The 5,168-nt window shown below is 33.4% G+C and overlaps 1 pseudogene across 1 annotated transcript; it reads right to left on the bottom strand.

Moving 5' to 3' along the window:
- Positions 1–2,136: 2,136 nt before the first annotated feature.
- Positions 2,137–2,208, bottom strand: GGTG_20201 (annotated as a pseudogene). The gene has a single exon. The product of its transcript is annotated as a tRNA-OTHER (tRNA).
- Positions 2,209–5,168: the final 2,960 nt, after the last annotated feature.

Raw genomic sequence — 5,168 nt, 5'->3', positions numbered from 1 at the left:
CGCGGTTGTAAATTTGGGTATCCAAATGCGCCGCAATTATAGCAAAGCTAGCGGCAATGTTACCAAAAAAAGCAACCATACCTTTTTTAAACGCTTAAAAAACGCTTTTATTTTATTAAAAAAATTATTAATGTTAGCCAAAGCTTAAGCTTGCTTTTTCGTTTAAACGGCAATAGCGTAAAATTATTGGAAAATGTTTTAAGTAATTTTTAATATTGTAACGTTAGCAATTTTGCGCTAAATGCGCTTTTAAATAACGGTTTAACGTTTGTAACGCGCAAATTGTTCGGCCAATATAGTATAAAAAAATTTGGCTTTTTAAATAGTTTTGCGGGCGCGAAATTGGGCTTTAATAAGCTTTTTAAAAAGTTTCGGTATCGTTTTGGGCAACCGTTTGTAAACGGTATTTAAAATTTTGTAAAAGTTTTGGGCCATTTTTTAAAACCATTCGAAAAGTTTAACGCAAGTTTTATTATTAATTACGTTTTTGCAATAAATACATTTGGAAAACCCCGTACAGTTATTAAAGCATATTGGTATACGGGGGTTAACGGCATAATTTTAATATGCTTAATAACCAAAATAACGGTTATAAAATACCGTACGTTCCGTATAATTATTTTTAAAAAAGGTAAATAAATAAGGTTTTAATTATTGTTTTATTAAAAATCGATAACTTTTTGCAACGGGAACGCGTTGCGGATATTTATGTAAAGCGAAAAAAAGGCAATATCCGTTTTAAAGGCAGGTTTATTGGAATTAAAAGCGTTGCGGCGGCGTTCGTTGCGCGCTTTACGTTTTTTTTTAACGAAGGTTTTTTTGCCGCAGCGGTTAAAGCCCGCCGGGGGGTTACCGGCAAAACGTTTGCGGGAGTTTTAAAAGGTTGCAAGCGCAAAAGGGCCCGATAAACCCGCAATATTTAAAAGGCTTACCGGAAGGTTACCGGTAAAGCGATCGTTAAGGATTTAAAGGATTGGAAATTCCGGCGAAACCGAATTTAAATTTAATTAAACCACGATAATTAGGGAAAATACCGGGGGGTCGCTAGGAAAGGCCAACGGGCCGGTTGGGATTAAAAAACCCAAAGCAAATACCCGAAGGAATACCATTTTTTTTACGTAATTGGGTACGAAAAATAACATTTGCAGCTACCGGTTAAGTCCAAATATCCAAAGGAAACGGCCAAATACCAACTATTTACGGTTACAATCGTTAAAGTTATTAAAATAATTATTAAATGCATAAAAAGGAAAAAAAAGGGTTTGTAATTTCGAACGGGAAAAAAAACTTTTTATATGCCGGTACGGATTTATTTTTCCGAATGTTACAAAGCTTTATAACCGGTTTTTTTAAGCATTGCCGGGCATTAAGGCGGTTTGGCGGGATACCGTAAATTACCGGCTACTTACGGGGTTGCACGCGCGGCATAAACGGCTTGGGACAAACCGTATCGGAAAGGAGCAATATGTTAAAAGCACGGGCAAAACCGCCCGGTAAAAAGCGGGAAGCGTTAAATGTACGGGCGAAACCGCCCGGTAAAAAAAAAGGAAAAGGGCGTTAGCAACCAGCCGGGCACGGACCCCCCGGGGATATGCTAGTAAGTTATCGGTATTGCGGCCAAAGCATAATGGCGAAGTTAAAAAATAAAGTAAAGTTTAAATTGCACGAAAGCGCTTGGAACGCGAAAGATTTAAAAAACCGACCCCGGGTGCCCAAAAGGGCACGAAAGAAAGGGAAATTAAAAAAAAAACAATTTTTGTTGGCGATAGCACTTTTGGTAAAAAATTTACGGAGGTTTAACAAAAGAAACACCGCATCCGGCCCGTAACCCGGTAACCACCCGCCTCTGTACCGATTAACCCCTAACATTTTCGTTAATTAAAAGTTAAGCGAAAAAAATGCAAGGTTGCACCGGGAATCGAACTTAAATTTTCCCGTTACAAAAACAAGTGCGCTATTATTGCGCTATATAACTTATAAAAATTATTAAAGGAACTACAATTTACCGGATTAAAAAAGCGCAAGCAATTTAAAATCGATACCAAACCTTAAGCTTTTGGAATTAACAAAAAAAAAAAATAAAACGTTCGACCCAAAGCCATTTTCCTTTAAAGAAAATTTTGGATCGAACATTCCAGGTCGCACCGGAAATCGAACCCAAAACTTCCCGTTACAAAAGCAAGCGCGCTACCATTGCGCCATACAACCAGAAAAGGTTGTTAAAGGAATTACAACTTACCAAATTAAAAAAGGGCCAGCGGGTTAAAATTAGGATTAACCTTTAACGCTGCCCAATTAAAAAATAAAGGAAGGAAATTAGGTTAAAACCAGGAAGCGGAACCAATTACCGCCAAAGCAACGGTTTGCCCAGCTTTTTTTTGCTTAACGCGCTTTAATTTTTTTACGCTATTAATGCCGCAACGAATAGCGCGCATTATTTTTTTAAACCATAAATCCTTTTAAATGCGCAAACGCTAAACCCGATCGTTTTTAATACGCATTAATTTTTTGGCTTAACGGTAAAATTGCTTAGCAATAGCAAGCTTAACGTTTAGTTTAAAATGCTGCTTAGCAATTTTGCGCAATTGGTTAAAAAAAACCCTTAAAACGTTGCACCAAGCACGCTTTAAACGGACGCATTTAGCATAACGAAAGGAATCCTTTAAAAATATTTAACAAAAAGGAAAACCAACGGCTTTACAAATAAAATAAAAAGGCATTAAAATCGAAAAATTAAGGACGGCAAATAGCAAAGCGTACCGTTGGATAATTTTCCGAACCGAACGTTTTTAAATTCGCCCGAACATTTTGTTAAAAAAAAGGAACGGTTAAATAGTAAGGAAAAAAAGTACTTACGATTAACAAAAGGGTAAAAAGGACAATAATACGTGGCCAAAAGGGCTTGGCCATTAAAGGAAGGACTTAATGTTACGACCAATAACCACTTTTACCCAAAAAAAGGGTAGCACGGCACGGAACCCCTTTATAAAAGGTAAGGGGTTACGTAACCATTTGGGATTAATGGATTAAGGAAGCAAAAAAGGTAAGCTATTAATCCAAAGGAAGTTTAGGATGGCTTACGGAATCGGCTTTGTAAATTAACTAATCCACAACCCCAAGGAAATAATTATTAAGGTATAAAAAAGAAAGGGTTTTTTATTGTCCTAGGTAATTTTTAATTAAAGCTTTGGCATTAGTTAAATTTTAGTTAGCTTTTAAGCAACCTTTGGAGCAAGCATTCAAACCGCACCCAAATTACCTTGTAAATCCCTTTAATTTGTTAAATTACGTGCTACTGTTCGATACTCCTTTGGTGCCTTACTTTAAGAGCAAAGGCTTAACTGTAACAAAACAGGATGGAAGCAAAAACGAACGTACAATTTGCATGCTAAACGAAATTATTAAATTTGCAAAAAGCTTAATTGCTAATTAACGAATTATTTAAAAAAAAGCAAAAAAGGTACAAAAAGCGCTAGCGCTAAAAGCAAAAAAACAAAAGCAAACTTTTAATAAGTTACCGGAAATTTTTTTAATTACGAACCCAAATAAATTAAAAAGCGAAAGCGCATTAAAAAGAACGACAAAAAGCCAATCGATAATTACGACCACGAAAGCAACCAAAAAAACCAATAACAACAATTTATTTTATATAAAATATAGCATCGTACTTTATAAATAAATTATAAAAATACCGTTTGTTTGCAAAAAACGCTTAAAAAACATAAAAAGTTAAAATTTAAATTTCCATTTATAAAATGCTAATTTATAACAATATTAAAAACGATATTTAATGGCACGGCATTTTGCCAAACACCGGCGTGGTAACCAATTTAACAACCGGAATTAACCAAATTCGAACATCGCAATAGCATATAAAAAAGCTCGAAATTAATTACAAAGCATCCAAATATTTTATAATTTTTGGAGCAAAAAATACCGAATTTAGCATTGGTGCAATTATTATACCAACCTTTATTAGCAACATTACGTTTTACGTTTTTAACAACCTAATACCACTTTTATTATTACTAAAAAATATAAACGCATTAAAAGTATACTTTAACAATACGCGCAACAAATTCGTAAAATACAATAAAACGCGCGTGCAAATTATTAAACGTTTTGGTTATTTATGGTTTTTTTTAATACTTCGACGTACGTTATAAACGAAATTTCGATAGCCGCCGAAAGAAAAATTACAATTTTTTGTTTTTAACAAAAACCGAGCTATAGCGCGTATACAAGCGATTTAATTACCTTTCCGTTAAATAATTGCACAAAACCTTTTAACGAACAAGCTATAATACAAATTGCAACGCGTTAAAAATAATTAATAAAGCATGCTATAAATGCTAAATTAAAAGCAATGCATTACAACAATTTAAATTTACGCTAAAAAACAATAAAAACTTTAATTACGAAATTATCGTTAACGTATTTTACTTAAGCATTAAGCCGGTTTTTTATGTAATTAACAAAAGCATAAAACTTAATGCTGCAACGATTTTAAAAAACCTATTGGCAAAAAAGCTTAGGAAACTTTAAAACGTTGCTAAATAACCGTTTATTTAAAGCCCCCAAACGTAATTACCCATAACGCAAGCACCCATTTTTCAAAAAATAGCTTTTAAACGAAAGCAAAGCTTTTTGGAATTATTTGCAAGCAAATTTTTATTAAAGCCCATTATTCCGTTAAAAAAATTAAACGAACGTATATTATATTACAAAAAGCGTATTTAATTATAAAGGCCGAATGCTTTAACGTTGCGCTAAAATTATTATTTTAAAAAACTGTAAAAGCAATAAATAATACCGCGAAATTGAACGGATTAGTTTTAACGCTATTCGTTTTTAAAATTATGCTACGGATAAACCATAAATTGCTACCGTTACTAACTATAACCAAACGCGCGCAAATAATTAAAAAAGCTATAGCAAAGCTTTAAAAAACCGTTGCTAAAAAAAAGGTTATAAATGTTGTTAATACCCGAAATGGCCCAAATATTAATACCGTTAAACCAAGCTTTTTCGCTTTAAAACCAAAATTTTTAATATTTTAAAAAAAAAGGATAAATAAGCTTGCACAAAATAGCAACGGTAACAAATAACAACGTTACGATTAAAATTGTTAACGGTTTAGTAACGTTTAAAAGCATTTTTGTTAAATT

Source organism: Gaeumannomyces tritici (assembly GCF_000145635.1).
Source record: "Gaeumannomyces tritici R3-111a-1 unplaced genomic scaffold supercont2.5, whole genome shotgun sequence".
Lineage (NCBI taxonomy): Eukaryota > Fungi > Ascomycota > Sordariomycetes > Magnaporthales > Magnaporthaceae > Gaeumannomyces > Gaeumannomyces tritici.
Note: the sequence above shows the minus strand (reverse complement) of the source record. Positions and strands in the feature narration are given on the sequence as shown.